This window comes from Schistocerca serialis, chromosome 11 (genome assembly GCF_023864345.2).
Source record: "Schistocerca serialis cubense isolate TAMUIC-IGC-003099 chromosome 11, iqSchSeri2.2, whole genome shotgun sequence".
In the NCBI taxonomy this organism is placed as follows: Eukaryota; Metazoa; Arthropoda; class Insecta; order Orthoptera; family Acrididae; genus Schistocerca; species Schistocerca serialis.
The window spans coordinates 181,687,603-181,707,033 of record NC_064648.1 but is presented as its reverse complement, the minus strand read 5'-3'; the positions used below and the strand labels follow the sequence as shown (position 1 = coordinate 181,707,033).

Here is a 19,431-nt window from a genome sequence, read left to right as displayed (position 1 = left end):
TGGACCGATTGCAGCTGGAACATTGATCACGAGTGGGAAGTTGCGAAGCCCTTAACAAAATAATTTTAAGTCATTTTCAGTTTATTTTTTGAGAATACATAGAACACTTGAAAAATATGAAGTTCTAAGTAAATGCTGACATGTTAAAACAAATGTCACGTTCTTCACACACGAAATCAATCGAAAAGCAAGCACTGTAAATAGACTTTTGAAAATATCATGAAACGATTACATACACTGATATAGAGAATTTAATTTAGGATGCTGGCATCAAAGTACAATCAAAATCATACGTACAGTTCTCAAGTTATGATTCCTAACAATCTGAAAAATACAGGTTTCAGAGAAATGTGTTATTGTTTAGGGTTGCATTTGTTTGTAGTTCAGTTAAACGTATGTGTAGTCAGTGATCCCTGGGCCATAGAGCATTCCTTCCAAATCCAAAAGGAGGTCCTCGTCTATCTTCTTCATGGCCTGTGGGCCTCTTCAACAGCTTCCGTCATTCGCTGCTCTGCTTGCTCGATACGGTTTCCGTCTGCTTTTGTGCCAGCATTGTAACAGGCTGGCCCAATCTCAAGTTAAGGCATGTTCATAATTTCCAAATACAGTTGTTGTACCTAAAACCAGTGCTGGTATTTACAATTATACATGGTAGTAATTGCTGCACACTTTATAACTGAACATAGTTTAACAGCACAAAACATCATTGTTTAAGATGCCTAAGTTCTACATCTACATTTACATTCACATGACTACTCTGCAAATCACATTTAAGGGCCTGGCAGAGTGTTCAACGAACCATGTTCACAACAATTCTCTGTTATTCCACTCTTGAACAAGACACGGAAATAAACGAACACTTGAACCTTTCCGTGGGAGCTCTGATTTCCTTTGTTTTATTATGATGATTATTTCTCCCTACGAAGGTCAGCATCAACAAAATAATTTCGCATTTCGAGGAGGAAGTAGGTGATTGAAATTTTGTGAGAAGATCCCACCACAACGAGGAACACCTTTGCTTTAATTACCAATTACCAGATTACCCAATTCTGTATCATGTCCATGACACTCTCTCCCTTATATATTGATAATACAAAACATGCTGTATTTTCTTTGAGCTTTCTCGATGGCTATCACACTACGCAGCAGTACTCCAAAAGAGAATCACCAAGCATAGTGTAGGCAGTCTCTTTACTAGAAATGTTGTATGTTCAAAGTATCCTGTCAATAAAATGCAGTCATTGGTTCACCTTCTCTACAAAATTTTCTATCAGCAGTTTACGCTGGGAAAACTTACAGCCACATAAACATTTTCTATGTTTTCTTTTCAATTTAAGCTGTTTGTAATTGTAATTCCTAGGTATTTCATTGAATTTATGGGGTGTAGATTTGACTGAGTTATTGTGTAACTGAAGTTTAATGGATTCCTTTTAGCACTTGTGTGGATGACCTCACAGTTTCCATTTTTTGGGTCAGTTGCCAATTTTTGCACCATACAGATAGCTTGTCTAAATTGTTTTCCAGTTGGTTGCTTTTATTAAGTGATTTAAGTTGCTTTACTACTCCGAGGATGTCTACTTCTAAGTTACTCGTGTTATCAGCTCTTCTTGATTCAAATTCTGGAATGTTTACTTCGTCTTCTTTGGTGAAGGAATTTCAGAAGGCTGTGTTTAGTAAGACTGCTTTAGCAGCACTGTCATTGATAGTATTGCCATTGCTCTCGCACAGAGAAGGCATAGATTGTGTCTCGCCACTAGCATACTTTACATATGAACAGAATCTGTTTGGATTTTCTGCCATGTTTCAAGACAAAGTTTTGTTGTGGAAATTATTATAAACATCTTGCGTTGAATACCATGCTATATTTCAAGCTTCTGTAGAACATCACCAGTCTTGGGGGTTTTGTTTCGATTAAAATTTGGCATGCTATTTTTTTTTTTTCCTGCATAGTATTCTAACCTGTTTTGTTAATAATTTTTTTTAGCCATGTAACATACTAAGCACAGTTGAATCAGTTGGAATAGACAAGAGGGGTGCTGTACTGATCGTATTGGCAGTGGTATGTCAGAAGTCTTTCTGCTTTCAAATTCACATTCACATGACTACTCTGCAAATCACATTTAAGGGCCTGGCAGAGTGTTCAACGAACCATGTTCACAACAATTCTCTGTTATTCCACTCTTGAACAAGACACGGAAATAAACGAACACTTGAACCTTTCCATGGGAGCTCTGATTTCCTTTGTTTTATTATGATGATTATTTCTCCCTACGAAGGTCAGCATCAACAAAATAATTTCGCATTTCGAGGAGGAAGTAGGTGATTGAATTCTCTCACAAGTTTCACATAAAAACACATTAAAATTTATACACTTTGATGTTAAAACTAATAAACTTTCCGCTACATCATGCAGTAATATGAGAGAGACATTACATTTGTCTCCATGTGGCGGCGCGATTCCTTCCATCCCTTTACTACGAACCTGCACCTACCTGTGAACATTGTCTCAGCAGATCATCAGTAGGGAAGCTGTGCAAAACCTACTGTACTTTGACGTGAACCAGGCTGCAATTAAAGTCACTAATCTACGTTTCTGGAGAAAGTTTTCACACGAAATGAAAGGTTGGAAACTTTGTCCTTAATTAATATATTCTGAAACAAGCCCGTGCTAGTCTTAACACAGTCAGTCACAATCCTTTTCACTCATGTTAGCAAGTTTATAGTGTTGCATTTCCCGAAAACGTAATAGCTACAAAAATACGTATTGCTTTTGATTGAGACTGCTCGCCAAATATTAAGTCTGTCGGTACCTAATGCAGTCACAGTTTTAGCCACTGACCTGCTCAATACACCACGCGGAATTTGTGTGTTTCCTCATCACAAAATTCACTTACAAATTCCGAAATTTCTACACACCCATCGGAATAATTATGTCGTCACTTTACCACACTTTTGATGTATGAAACACTGCTAGATCCAGCAACTTATCATTTTCATCGTAACTACTACTACTACTACTACAACACACGTCCCAACTGTTTCGTGGCTAGGCTCCGACTCCTCTCTAGAATACTCCAAGTCCTCTCTACCTGCAGAGAAAGGCGCATGAAGAATAATGCTTTACCATTGGTCAGTTTGCTCAACAGCCAAAGCAAAACAACATTCCCCCATGTCAGTCTGCTCTTTTCATCAATAACCAACCGCAAAATAGTAAACCTAATGACTGCACTTGTTACTGACGTAATTACATGTACATCTACATACATACTCCGCAATCCACCAGTGCGTAGCGGAGGGTACCTCGTACCACAACTAGCATCTTCTCTCCCTGTTCCACTCCCAAACATAACGAGGGAAAAATGACTGCCTATATGCCTCTGTACGAGCCCTAATCTCTTTTATCTTATCTTTGTGGTCTTTCCGCGAAATGTAAGTTGGCGGCAGTAAAATTGTACTGCAGTCAGCCTCAAATGCTGGTTCTCTAAATTTCCTGAGTAGCGATTCACGAAAAGAACGCCTCCTTTCCTCCAGAGACTCCCACCCAAGTTCCTGAAGCATTTCCGTAACACTCGCATGATGATCAAACCTACCAGTAACAAATCTAGCAGCCCGCCTCTGAATTGCTTCTATGTCCTCCCTCAATCTGGCCTGATAGGTATCCCAAACGCTTGAGCAGTACTCAAGAATAGGTCGTATTAGTGTTATATAAATGGTCTCCTTTACAAATGAGCTACATCTTCCCAAAATTTTACCAATGAACCAAAGAAGATTATCCACCTTCCCCACAACTGCCATTACATGCTTGTCCCACTTCATATCGCTCTGCAATGTTATGCCCAAATATTTAATCGACGTGACTGTGTCAACCGCTACACTACTAATGGAGTATTCAATTATCTAATATGCTGAAGTTTTGTTTATGCATAAAGTTATTTACTATTGTTATTTATACCTGAATTAACTTTCCCTTTACCATAAACTTACTTTACAAATCTATTATACAAAAATCCCCTTTGTCCACATGAACTTCTTCGAAATGTTCCCACACTAAATCCCACTACATAACTCGTTAAACAATTATCTTCATATTAACCTTAAACCACACTCACGCATCATTCATACTGCTAAAACATATTGATGACCTACACAGAATCACATAACAACACTTTATGAAAATACTAGAACAGTTTATGAAAAACATTCTATTACTTTAGTGCACTCTAGTGGGCACAGTCAAAACTAAATCAGTCCCCTATCCAATATTGTCCTCTATCGGCTGATACATAAACTATGTGCGCATCCAGTCTTGCATCACCATCTGTCACTATCCAGCTCTGAGACACATCTCCCACTTAACCTCCTCCAAGGCAGGATAGGTATACAGCGCTACGCTGCATCCAGTACCTTTGTACTCTTATGCAATCTAGAAGGAGTGCTATCATAGCTAGATGATTATTATGTAATTAAATCCACCAAGTCAACTTAATGATTGGCATTCAGGGCATCATTTCTCAAATTTTTATTCAAATAAAGTGGCGTTCCATGTGAATTATTTATAAATTTCTTTGTAGTCAACAGGCATGATTCAATACAAAACGCCTTAAAGCATAACTTCAACACACAACATGATCAAACACACACGGGTACCATCTGTCTGTCATCTGCTAGACTGTGGACGAGATTCCCACCTAACCCGGGGAGTAATGCAAAGTGAATCATGGATTCCATTCTGAACAAATTATGCATGCACAAATACGCAGGCATGCACAAAGTTGAACAGACAAAAAGCATTGTGTGGATGTACCTTTACATCTTGCGTACTGTTCACTATACAACAGTGTGGAGTTGCACCAAATTGCTTCTGGTAGTTGAGGAATGTTGTACCAATCCAGCTGCTTCTGTGCACTGATTTCTGGTTGTCAGGGATGAGCAACAAGAACTGAAATTGACACAGTACTTGCTTTGAGAACCTCTGTCTATTTTGGAGGGATTTTTTTCCCGTCAGGAAGGTAATCCCATGTGAATGAAATGTGTTATGTAATTTGGCAACCGGTGGACAATGGCAGTGTAAGACCATAGTTATATGTGCAACTGAAACAACCACTCTTTCAAAATGTTAGTCACTTGCACTTATTTGAGACTGCTTGGATTGCTTTATTCTACATCTACATCGATACTCCACAAGCCACTATACGACGCATTGCAGAGGGTACCCTGTACCACTGCTAGTCCTTTCCTTTCCTGTTCCTCTCGCAAATGGAACTCGGGAAAGACAACTTTGTATATACCTCTGTATGACCCCTGATGTCTCGTATCTTATTTTCATGTTCGTTACGCAAAATGTGCGTTAGCAGCAATAGAATCGTTCTGCAGTCAGCTTCAAATGCTGTTTCTCAGTAGTGTTCCTCAAAAAGATCTTCACCTTCCCACCAGGGATTCCTGTTTGAGTTCTTGAAGCATCTCCGTAACACCTGCATATTGTTCGAACCTACTGGTAACAAATTTAGCAGCCTGCCTGTGAATTGCTTCAATGTCTTTCTTTAATCTGACCTGGTGCAGATCTCAAGCACTTGAGCAGTACTCAAGAACAGAACATACCAGTGTCCTAGATGCAGTCTCCTTTACAGGTGAACCACTTTTTCTTAAAATTCTTACAGTAAACAGAAGTCGACAATTCGCCTTCCCTACCACAATTCTCACATGCTCGTTCTGTCTCATATTGCTTTGCAACGTTACACCCAGATATTTAAACAACTTGACTGTGTCAAATAGAATACTACAAATACTGTATTCAAACGTTACAGGTTTGATCTTCCTACTCACCCACATTAACTTACAATTTTTCCATTTAGGGCTAGCTGCCATTCATCAGAGCAACTGGAAATTTTGTCTAAGTCATCTTGTATCCTAGTCAGTCAACACCTTCATCTACACCAAGGCATAATCAGCAAACAACCACAGATTGCTGCCCATGCTGTCCACCAAATTGTTAATGCATACAGAGAAAAACAGCGGTCCTATCACACTTCCCTGGGGCACTCCTGACGATACCGTTGTCTCTGATGGGCACTCGCCATTGAGGACAACGTACTGGGCTCAAGAAATCTTTGAGCCACTCACATATTTGTTGAATCTGTTTCACATATTCATATCTTATTTAACAGCATGCAATGGAGTACTGTCTCAAATGCTTTCCAGAAATCTGCAAATGTGGATTCTGCCTGTTGCCCTTCATCCATAATTCTTAGTGTACCATGAGAGAAAAGAGCAAGTTGAGTTTCACATGGGCGATGCTGTCTGAAACCTTGTTGATTCATGGATTATATTCAAACTGAGAATATGTTCAAGGATTCTGTAGAGCAAACAGATGTTAGGGATATTAGTCTGTAATTTTTTGGGTCCTTTCTTTTGCCCTTCTTATATACATATGTCACCTGCACTTTCTGCAGTTGCTTGGAACTTTGCACAGGGAGAGAGATTTGTGATAAATGCTAGCTAGGTAAGTAGCCAATGCCACAAAGTACTCTTCATAAAACTGAATTGCATCTGGACCGGGTGACTTATTTGTTTTCAACTATTTCAGTTGTTTCTCTATACCAGGGGTGCTTATTATTATGTCATCAATATAGGAGTGTGTTTGGTCAAATGATAGTATGTTTGCATGATTCTCCTGCATGAACAGTTTCTTAAACATGAAATTTAAAACTTCGACTTTCGTTTTGCTATCTTCAAGAGCTGTACCAGGCTGGTCAATAAGTGAGTGGATGGAAGACAAAGACCTGCTTAGCTGTTTTACATAAGGCCAGAATTTTTTTGGGTTCTTTGCCAGATCTTTTTCTCAGGTACGATGATAGTAGTTGTTGCATGCTTTGCACTTAAATCTTTTCACACATACACAAATCTGTCCACCTTTTGCCTGTCGTCATTAGTGTGTTCTCTTTTATACTGAGAGTGCAACAACCTCTGCTCCCTCATAATGTTCCGAATTTTGTTGTTAAACCATGGCCTTTTATGTCCTTAATCCACTTACTAGCCACATAGTTGTCCAGACCATGATTTACAGTCTGCTTAAACTTTACCCATAATTCCTATTCATCTCTCTTAGTGGAACTATGTAATGTCAGTTCACTGTCTAAGTGGGATGTTAACAACTGCTTATCTGCTCTTTCTAGCAGAAACATTCTCGTAGCCATAACCATAGTTGCTATAGTGGCACCATGTTCGCTACTCCCCGTTTCTATACCGACATTCTCAATAAGATCTGGCCTATTTGTAGCTATGAGGTCTAAGATATTTCCATGGCCTGGGGGCTGCCAAATTAGATGCTCAAGAAAACATGTTCAAAAGTACTTCATACAACTTTGGTCTGTACCCCTGCAATGAATCCATTGTCGTCCCACTCTGTACTTGGTAGTTTATAATTTCCTCCAACTAGCATTGCATGATCTGTGTATTTACACACTACTGGCCATAGACCTTCTTTGAATAACTCTGGGACTGTCACAGCAGAATCAGGTGGCTGTTAAAAAATCCAGTAATTTGGTTTCACCTGGACCTGTTATACACAAGCAGGTAACTTCAGTCACACTCAACTACGATCTCAATAGAGACAATAGTTTTGTCAATTGCAATGAACAGTCCCCTCCAGCCAACTGTGATAAGCTGCTGGTAGCAGAGTGACGTATTCCTTGGTCTAACCTATGTTGAACTGAGCTGGTTTGCCATCAGATCAAATGGTATTTACTCTACTGTTTGAAATGATTTTCAGTGAAGTGATTCTTTGTCCCCATAGCTGTCATTCCAGACCTGTGTGACAATCGATGAGGAAATCTAGTGGCTATTTTTTTTTTCAGTGGGATAATTCCATGTGTCAGAATTCATTGTGTTGTCTGACCTACTCTTTATCACCTCCTGCCTCAGTCTCGGTGTTTGGCTGCGTGGGTTTGACACATGAATTGACTTTGTTTCTGACCAAAAACTTTTTTTTTGCCAGTTTGTTATAGAAAATGGTGATTTTCAATTCCTTGAAAAACTGTGCAAGGAAAACTTCAAAGCTTGTCAGTTTCATAGGTTTCTGCCATGACATTAAAAAACAAAAAACACTTTGCTGTAAGCTTTGTATATTTGGGATATATGTGGCTTTGTAAATTAATATCAATTGGAGCAAACAAATGCAAATATCATCACTGGGAAGCTGCAGATGGTAGTATTTCACATGACGTGGAACAGGAAATGGTAATTGGGTGCAGTTTGTGTTTGATATTTTGTATTTGATTCAGAGGGACCACAAAATGAGATTCATGCAAGAATATGGTATTGGCTGAACTCAAACTGACAGTTTTGTACAGGTATTTTATTTGAAGGAGCTCCTGGCATGAGAAAATTAAGTAAGTTTGCTATTAGTCAAGGTGAATAACATATACTTTACATAATTTTCAGAGCATAACTAAAAGAAATGAGTAAGAGAAACAGTGGCTGCAAACATATTTTATTTTATTTTATTTTTACACAGAAATGTTAAAAAAACTACGTAACTAGATTTAGACAACCTTTTTACTTCTTTTTCAGATTCTCAAAAATCTATTTGGAATCTCGAAGTCAAGTAATGGTGTAAAGGAAGATCCAGAAGTAAAAGCTGAAGTGGGAGCCAGACAGAACAATGTATTTATGTAAATGCTATAGTAGATGCTGGGTGAAAAATACGCAAGTGGCTAAATGTGAAGTAAAACTTGTGCAAAAAGTTTTGCCCAGTTAATGTGGCTACAACATAATGTTGTGATTTTTGCATGCTCTTCGTTGTTCTAGTTTTGTAGCTACTGATGTTCTCTCTTCTCATATCAGCAGGAAATAGGAGTAATCCGCTGAATTACAGACCCATATCCCAAATGTCAATTTGCAGGAGGATTTGGAAGATATACTGTGTTTGATCATTATGAATTACCTATTGACACACAGCACAGATTCAGGAAATATCGTTCTCCTGAAATGCAACTAACTCCTTATTCTCACAAAGTAATGAGTGCTATCTACAAGGGATTTCAAATTGTTTCAATATTTTTTAGATTTCCAAGTTTTTGACACCGTTCGTGACAAGCAACTTTCGCATGCATTTGGAGTATAGCTTCAGCTGCGCGACTGGATTCAAGATTTCCTCTCAGAAAGTCTACAGTACATAGTAAAAGAGGAAAATAAAGTAAACCAGAAGTGATATCCGGTGTTCCCCAAGGAAGTGTTAAATGTCCTCTGCTGTTTCTAAGCTACATAAACAATTTAGCAGATTATCTGAGCAGCCCTGTTAGATTGTTTGGAGTTGATGCTGTCATTTGCTGTCTGGTAAAGCCACGAGAACATAAAATCAGTTGCAAAATAACTGACTTGATGTCTTACAGGGGCGAAAATTGGCAGTTATCTCCGAATAAGGAAAAGTGTGAGGTCATCTACATCAGTACAAAAATAAATCCTTTAAATTTAAATTGCACAGTAAAGCACACAAATTTAAAGGCTGTTAATTCAAGTAAATACCCAGAAATTACAATTACGCACAACTTGTATTGGAACAGTCACAGCTGTGGGCAAGGCAAACCAGCAACTGTGATTTATCAACAGAACACTTAGAAGGTGCAACAGATCTACTAAAGAGACTGCTTACACTATGCTTGTTCATCCTCTTGTGGAGTATTCCTGTGCTGTGTGGGATCCTTACCAGACGGGGCTGACACAGGGCACTGAACAATTTCAAAGAAGGGGGAGAGTCTCACAGATATGATAAATGAGTTGGGATGGCATTCGTTGACACAGAGGCATCTTTTGCTGTGGCAAGACCTTTTCACAAAAAAATCAATCACCAACTTTCCAACTTTCTCCTCTGAATGTTAAAATATTTTATTGTTGCCAACCTATATAGTGTTCATTTTTCCCATGTGCTTTTCAAAAGTGGAACTGTAGAGAAATAATCTGAAGGTGGTCTGAAGAACCCTCTGCGGGCCACTTAAATGTGAATTTCTGAGTAGTCATGTAGATGTAGGTCAAACATCTATCACCATTTCATAGCTGCAGTACACGATCTAATAAGGCTGTATCTCTGTATGACACTAAATCTTTCTGGATCTTCTTCCGTAAACACTGGCAATATGCCTGTGGGAGAAATGACCTTGTTACCTGTATATAAATTCAAAAATGATGTTGGATGTGAGACAAGACTAGGACTTCAGCTTTTATCCCGGCGTAGCTGCCCTTGGTACATATTCCATGTATATTATTTCTTTCCGGCAGTGGAAAGCATCCCTGTTTCATTGTCAGTGCTGTGTAAAATAGAAAAGGGTAGTTGACTGATATGACATATCCTCCTGTTCGCCAGTGTGTGGGCACTGTACACCTATTAACTTAAAGGGTATACGGAATGAGTTTTTCAATGAAAAAATCGATTTTTGGGTAAATGCATTTTCGAAAAATTTAGACTCTCCCGTTTAATACCATGTATAAAATAATTGGATGACGTGAATAGAACTATTTTAAATAATTTTTTAAAATAATTTCGTCACACGATGTTCCTCACCTTGTATATCAGACGTGAAATATACCTGATATAGACAGCCTTGCCAGAGATATAATTGAGCACAAGAGAGTTAGCTTTTCTGTTGGCTACACTGCTAGACAGTTGACGATAGATTCTGCACCATTTGTATTGTTTCCTTTGTGAGTACATCCATGTCATTGTTGTGAAAGTCGTATGTGGAGAAGTCATTGAGTTTTCTTTCCTTCAACATGCCAAGACCTAGTCTGAAGGTATTTAGAAAGCATGTACATTGGCGCAAGAAAGTAAAGTGTACTAAAAATTCGTCTGATTCATCTTCATCAGTATCTGATTTCCCAGTAGCGACTAACCTCAACACTGGTAGTGATACATTGAGTGATGCTGCTGCCACTACACCGGAAAGTGCTTCAAGAAGAAAACTAGCTGGAATTGAAGAAGAATACAAGAAACTAAATGCTGGGACTACAAAATATGTGGTAATTAACGTCTCTTTATTATCAGACATTTTGGAGAACAATGTGTGCTGCAAACAAAGTGGAAAATGTGGTGTTTCATTAAAAACAAACTTACATGTAGGACTTGCTTGTGAATTAGAGTTGATATGCAGTTATTGCAAACACAGTGTTACTTTCTTCAATTCCTCACATATTACTGCAGATACAGGTAAACTATACGATACAAACATTAGACTGGTTTATGGATTACGGTGTATAGGAAAGGGCAGGGCTGCAGGTGCCATGTTGTGTGGTGTGATGAACCTCCCTCCTCCACCTTCAAAATTTAACAAACACACAATTGCAATAGGCTCTGCTGTAGAAGATGTTGCACAGGAAAACATGAAAGATGCTGTTGAGGAAGCAGTTGTTGAAAATAATAATAGCAGAGACTTGTCCATAGCTTTTGATGGAAGCTGGCAGGAGAGAGGCCACACATCTCTGAATGGTGTAGTAACAGCTACAAGTGTGGACACTGGTAAGGTAGTTGATGTGGCAATACTTTCCAAGCATTGCAGATGCAAGGAGAAAATGAAAGCTAAACATGAAGAGGAGTGCATGGCAAATTACTATGGGTCAAGTGGTGGTATGGAAGTTGCTGGTGTAAGAAGTATTTATCAACACTCAGTAAAATAGTACAATGTTAGATAAATAAATTATCTTGGAGATGGTGACTCAAGGCTTTCAAAGAAATTGAGGAACTGAGACCCTATGGTAACAATGTGAAAATTTCCAAACTGGAGTGTGTTGGCCATGTTCAGAAAAGGATGGGATCAAGACTTCGACGGCTCAAGGCTAGCATGAAAGGCAAGAAATTGAGCGATGGAAAAACTTTAGATGGGAAAAATAGACTGACAGATGCTACAATAGATCATATTCAGAAGTGCCATGGTCTAGCAATAAGACAGAATACAGCAGATGCAGAATTAATGAGAAGAGCGCTCTGGGCTCTGTTTTTCATACAGCTTCAAACAATGAGAATCCCCAACATGGGCTATGTCCAAAAGGAGACGATAGTCGGTACAAGTACAACAGAGGCAAGGTAACTAAGAAACAATACAATCACCCTCATCACCTGCCACCTGCCATAATGGATGAAATAAAACCAATATTCAGAGACCTCGCAGATATTAGTCTACTAAAGAAATGTCTTCATGGCCGAACTCAAAATCCAATTGAGTGTGTGACCCATGTGATATGGAATAGACTACCTAAAACCGTGTTTGTGGATATAAACACACTTCACTTTCATAGTATGAAGGCTTTCACGACTGGATGACATATCTTCTGGTAAACCTTCCGGGATGTAAGGTCATGGTCCATGAAACTCTTCAGCTCCTAACGTTTTGTCCAGAGCTGCACTGGACATCTTCAGAGGGGTGTTTCTCCTCCGGTGAGTCTTGCCGACTGACGGGTCGGACGTCTGAGAGCGACTTATATATCGTAGAAAGTGGGCGTGACCAGAGTTAGACGTGATATGCAGAGATAATCTTTGTCAAAGATAAAACTTAACTATCGATCGTAATCTCGTCACGGATAAAACTGTCTAGCAATTCTGTAGTGCTACTGTCCAAATATCACTAAGTTTCATGGTCTCTTCTTTCCGATTAAAATTATCCCTATGTTTATATATTTCAATTGCTTCTCTACAAAGCCGTGGGTAATAGTTCGTCGTCGTAGATAAAATTTTTGTTTCGGAAAACCTCACTTTATGATTTCCTGACTGAAAAGCGTGTTCTACGACGATGAACTATTACCCACGGCTTTGTAGAGAATCAATTGAAATATATAAACATAGGGATAATTTTAATCGGAAAGAAGAGACCATGAAACTTAGTGATATTTGCACAGTAGCACTACAGAATTGCTAGACAGTTTTATCCGTGACGAGATTACGATCGATAGTTAAGTTTTATCTTTGACAAAGGTTATCTCTGCATATCACGTGTAACTCTGGTCACACCCACTTTCTATGATATATAAGTCGCTCTCAGACGTCCGACCCATCAGTCGGCAAGACTCACTGGAGGAGAAACACCCCTCTGAAGATGTCCAGCGCAGCTCTGGACGAAACGTTAGGAGCTGAAGAGTTTCATGGAACACGACCTTACATCCCGGAATGTTTACCAGAAGATACACTTGACTTTGGTGTTTATGATGCTGTTTCATCATTCAATCAGGGCAATATAACAAAGTGCAAAGTTCTGCAGAAGTTGGGACTCTGTGTAGGACTACGAACTGCCGCAGCTATGCTTTGTTTGGACAAGGAATGGCTCAGGTCTTCAGATAATGCCATAAAAGTATATTCAAAGATGGCTAGACAGCATAGCAGAGCCATCAAGAGGGAGCTGTTGGACGATTCTGATGATACAAGCTATGGAGCAGGCTTGTACTGAAGTAAAAACTTTGAAGCTAATTTCCCGTAACTTTATTTTTTTTTGTGTATAAGATACATTTTCTCAGGGCCTATTTATAGTAGAAAGATGAAATTTTCTGTAGTTGTTCCTTAAGACCTTCTAATATATCTGAATCAAAATATATGTGAAATTATTTTGTATTAATGGATGTAAATTTTAAAATACTTGTTAAAATGTATAACTTTTTTAACATTTACAAAAAATAAAATATCTGAAAAACTATACATTAATTTTTCAAAATTAATAATTCAGCATAAAAGCAGAACATATCTCTGCGTTCTGTGAAAAAAATCTAGAGTATTGTCCAAATAACAAATGAGAAAATGTTCCTACCTTTTAGCTCAATTTAACATTGTAAGCATAGGGCGTTCCGTATACCCTTAAGCGTGGCCATATACTGTCACTCTATAGTCCAACAACACAACATGACAGTGTTTATACCAAAACCTTATACTAGCTATGAGATATTTGCAAATAAATTTAACAACAGTCATACTGAGGTTGGATCTATTAGTTGAAATCCTGAAATATAACAACATTGCTCAAAACAGATTCATTTTAACTCTTTATATAAATCCCTTTTATGTTTAACTATGTAGGAAAAGACAGATTGCTACTTACCATAAAGAAGACAATAGTTTGCAGACAGGCACAATTAAGACACTTACGTAAAGCTTTCAGCCACAGCCTTCATCAGTCAATGAGAGAACACACCATTCGTACACACAAGCAAGCACATGTCATGCACACATGACTGCCAGCAACTGGAGTTGGCTGTGCATGAGGTGTGCCCATTTATGTGTATGAATGGTGTGTCTCTCTTTTACTGATTAAGGCTGCAAACTAAAGCTTTACGAGAGTGTCTTAATTGTGCCTGTCTGCAACTTAACGTGTCTTCTTTAAGGAAAGTAGCAATATGTCTTTTCCTACATTGTTGATATTCCTACCTGGAGTTTCCATTGTGTAAATTATTTATAACTGGCCATTAAAATTGTTACACCAAGAAGAAATGCAGACGATAAACGGGTATTCATTGGACAAATATAATATACTAGAACTGACATGTGATTACATTTTCACCCAATTTGGGGGCATAGATCCTGAGACATCAGTACCCAGAACAACCACCTCTGGCCGTAATAACGGCCGATACGCCTGGGCATTGAGTGAAATAGCTTGGATGGCATGTACAGATACAGCTGCCCATGCAGCTTCGACACAGTACCACAGTTCAAGAGTAGTGACTGGCATATAGTGATGAGCCAGTTGCCCAGCCACCATTGACCAGACGTTTTCAGTTGGTGAGAGATCTGGAGAATGTGCTGGCCAGGGCAGCAGTCGAACATTTTCTGTATCCAGAAACACCCATACAGGACCTGCAATTCGAACAAGAGGTGACGGAGACGTGTAACCAATGGCACCCCATAACATCACGCTGGGTGATATGCCAGTATGGCGGTGATGAATACACGCTTCCAATGTGCGTTCACTGCGATGTCGCCAAACACGGATGCGACCATCATGATGCTGTAAACAGAACCTGGATTCATCCAAAAAAATGTTGTTTTGCCATTCGTGCACCCACGTTCGTCGTTGAGTACACTATCGCAGGCGCTCCTGTCTGTGATGCAGTGTCAAGGGTAACCACAGCCATGGTCTCCGAGCTGATAGCCCGTGCTGATGCAAATGTCGTTGAACTGTTCGTGCAGATGGTTGTTGTGTTGCAAACGTCCCCATCTGTTGACTCAGGGATCGAGACGTGGCTGCACGATCCGGTACAGCCGTGCAGATAAGATGCCTGTCATCTCGACTGCTAGTGATACAAGGCCGCTGGGATCCAGCACGGCGTTCCGTTTTACCCTCCTGAATCCACTGATTCCATATTCTGCTAACAGTCATTGGATCTTGAGCAATGCAAGCAGCAATTTCGCGATATGATAAACCGCAGTCCCAATAGGCTACAATCCGACCTTTATCAAAGTCGGAAACGTGATGGTACACATTTCTCCTCCTTACATGAGGCATCACAACAATGTTTCACCAGGCAACACCGGTCAACTGCTGTTTGTGTTTGAGAAATCAGTTGGAAACTTTCCTCATGTCAGCACGTTGTAGGTGTCGCCATCGGTGCCAAGCTTGTGTGAATGCTCTGAAAAGCTAATCATTTGCACATCACAGCATCTTCTTCCTGTCGGTTAAATTTCGCATCTATAGCACGTCATCCTCGTGGTGTAACAATTTTAATGGCCAGTAGTGTATTTGTTTAGTTAGAAAAATAATCTGTTCATTAAATTGCAGGCATTATCCTCTTTCATCTGTTGTATTATGAGTGTGACTCTCGTGATGGCTTCAGTTGTTACAATTTACTATAAACAATAATGGTAATATAACGTTAGTAACTTTTTAACTATTAAAGCTTCAGACACGGATTTATGACCAATGTGCTTGCCCCATTGCTGCGGTTCCCAAACTGTCATTGGTTCCCCTCTAGGATATTTGCAATGAATTTTATGTATTTTCAGTAAAGTTATATTAGTGACGACATTTCAAGTAACTATTCCCTCCACAATAACTCGTCCCACAACCGTATATTTCTGCCTGCATTCGTGCTGGCCCACAGAGGATCTGTCAGATTCAGTCCATCCTGCAGCAGTAAGATCAGCTTCTTCTAATGTTACAACTGGGTGTGAGCTGGGTTCTTTGCCGAAGATGGGGGATGTGGACAGCTGTAGAGGTAGTGAAGGTACACCAACTCTTTATTAGTTCTTTACTCACTCATAGAGTTCAGACAGTCTTAAGAATGCGTGCCATTCTCTGGCGTGGCCCAGAATTCCCTCATAATATTCCGGCACTGTAGCTGCAGGTGTCGAGGTATGGCACACGACGTGCACACACTGCCCGGGAGACAGAGCGCTGCGCTGGCATTACGGTATGTGAGGCAGGCTGAGACGGCACGATGTGGCCACGCTGTGGTGACGTGTGGCTACTGTGTCCCCTCACGTTGTCACAGTGATGTTGAAGAGCTGAGGTGGACTGCCCGGGCTGGGCAGTCTGGCAGAGGTCTCTCATTTACAACCCGGTGGAGGCAGAGTTATGGGAGTGGTGCCGATTGACACAGACTAGGTGTCAGTTACTGCCCAGCTGGTCGAAGAGACTGACAGGCAGATACAGCTGTGGTTAAATGATACTTCCATTCACTGATAGTTGCGGATTGTGCTACGTTTCGGTGTCAATGAGAATCAGCTGTAAAAGGGCAGTGGCTGGGGCAGTGTGCAATCGGCAGTGCCTGTCAATGATGTGGAAGTCAGTTGAGCCGGAGTGGCTTCTCGAAGAGCGGTCCTGCGGCACTGACACCCAGAATGGTATCACAGAAGTGTCCCTTGCCACTGAGGGGTGCCGATTAAGCAAGGCCATTGCCAGCTGTGGCCAGTGTCTGTGGCCCGAGGCCCAATTTCGGCGCTCTCGGTCAGACCATAAGGGAGCTGATCACACAGTTCAGTGACCGGCACCTGCTGTCTGACTGTGGCCGTATTTCAGTCCTGGCTCTGACTTCAGCTTCAAGTTTCCCCATAGTTTCCTCTGTTACAGCTATCTTGGCTTCCTCCACCCTCTATCCATGCAGGAGAAGGTCATTCCAAAACTTAAGTGCATTTCTATCTGATGCGCCGTGCAATTCTTTCCCCATCCGTGCCACTATATCTTGGGCCTCCTTAATTGTTGGCAGCAGTGTGACACTAAAAGTGGGCAGGAATTGTCATTAGCTGTTTATTGGTGCGATTTTAAAATGTGAGCCAAAGCTTATAATCTCATCAAGTGAGAGGTTCTTAGTGTAATGTGTGTTCTGAATGCAAAAAAGTTTGTCCTATCGAAAGTTACAGACAGATAACCAGAGTTTAGAACTATTGATAGCCTTGGGCGAGCCAGGTATGACAACTCTACCACCTGGTGAGCAAGATGTATGAGACAGGCGAAATAGCCTCAAATTACAAAAGAATGTAATAATTGTAGTCCCAAAGAAAGCAGGTGTTGACAGACTATCAGTTTAATAAATAACACGAATTCTTTACAGACAAATGGAAAAACTGGTAGAAGCCAACCTTGGGGAGGATCAGTTTGGATTCTGCAGAAATGTTGGAACACGCGAGGCAGTGCCCTACGACTTATCTTAGAACATAGATTAAGGAAAGGCAAATTTACATTTCTAGCATTTATAGAGGAATAGAGAAAGCATTTGACAATGTTGATTGGAATACTCCTTTCAAATTCTGAAGGTGGCAAGAATCAAATAAAGGGAGTGAAAAGCTATTTACAATTTGTACAGATACCAGACAGCAGTTGTATGAGTTGAGGGGCATAAAAGGAAAGCAGTGGTTGGGAAGGGAGTGAGACAATGTTATTCAATCTGTGTACTGAGCAAGCAGTAAAGGGAACAAAAGAAAACTTTGGAGTAGGAATTAAATCCATGGACAAGAAATAAAAACCTGGAGGTTTGCCGATGACATTGTATTTCTGTCAGAGACAGCAAAGGACCTGGAAGAGCAGAGTTGAATAGAATGGACAGTGTCTTGAAAGGAGGATATAAGATGAACATCAACAAAAGCAAAATGAGGATAATGGAATGTAGTCAAATTAAATTAGGTGATACTGAGGGAGTTAGATTAGGAAATGAGATGCTTAAAGTAATAAACGAGTTTCGCTAGTTGGGGAGAAAAATAATAGATAGTGGTTGAAGTAGAGAGTATATAAAATGTAGACTGGCAGTGGCAAGGAAAGTGTTTCTGAAGAAGAGAAATCTGTTAACCTCAAGTATAGATTTAAGTATCAGTAAGTCTTTTCTGAAAGTATTTGTATGGAGTGTAGCCATGTATGGAAGCGAAACATGGAGGTTGAATAGTATGGACAAGAACAGAACTGGAGCTTTCAAAATTTGGTGCTGCAGAATAATGCTGAATATTAGATGGGTAGATCACATAACTAATGAGAAGGTACCGAACAGAACTGGGGAGAATAGGAATTTGTGGCACAACTTGACTAGAAGGAGGGATCAGGTGCTAGGGCAAGTTCTGAGGAATCAAGGGATCACCAATTTAGTATTGGAGGGAAGCACGGAGGGTAAACATCATAGAGGGAGACCGAAGTATGAATATACTTAGCAGATTCAGAAGGATACAGCTTGCACTAGTTACTCGGAGATGAAGAAGCTTGCACAGGATATAAAAGCAAACCAGTCTCTGGACTGAAGACTACAACAACAACAACAACAACAACAACAACAACAGTGTTGAATCGAGTTTGAGACATTGTGTTTCATGGCAGATGAACAAATCTCCATGATGGATTATGATTAGGCGGATCTTCAGTTATGAGTGAAGAACTCAAATCGAGGATTGAAGGAAGAATTCAACAGGGTTGACGGTTTCCTACTGATGGCGTAACCTTTTGCTTCCCTGAAATTTTGCTAATAGTTCCCTATCAAACTGTTAGTGGTGACATGGCTATAAAAAGTATGTGCCACATAGGTTCCTCCACTTTTAGCAGGTGAACACAAAAAACAACAAATGGGAGCAGCTGTGATTTTTTTCACTAGGTACGACATGAGTGGCAAGGAGTTTTTGAAGTGCTTTGTTACTGGTTAGGAGAGCTGGGTTTTGCATAAAAGTCCAGAAACAAAGTAACAGTCAGTGTAACGACTTCATTTGTGAGCCCCAACAGAACAAGAAAAGCGTAATGTAAATTCTGACCATCTACAAGGTTATGCCCACCATGTTTTGGGATAGAAAGGGTGATGTCTAGAGGGGAGACCATAAAATGCAGTGGCCTCCTGTCAACCCCTTCACTGATCACACCGCGTCATTCAAAACAAATGGCATGGATTTTTGTCTGGTGGCAGTGTGTATCCTCACGATAATACTCAATTGCATTCTGCTGGATAGACAAAGAATTCTCTTTGGCATCTTAAGTAGGAAATTGCTGAACGTGTATAGCC

At 40.0% G+C, this 19,431-nt stretch overlaps 1 long non-coding RNA gene across 1 annotated transcript in view; it reads right to left on the bottom strand.

The window, feature by feature from the left end:
* Nucleotides 1-164: 164 nt before the first annotated feature.
* The window catches only part of LOC126427008 (uncharacterized), a 33,480-nt gene continuing 14,213 nt past the window's right edge, over nt 165-19,431 (bottom strand). Inside the window, exon 3 of the long non-coding RNA XR_007576492.1 lies at nt 165-617. This is a non-coding gene — a long non-coding RNA (uncharacterized LOC126427008). The remainder of the gene's footprint in view (nt 618-19,431) is intronic.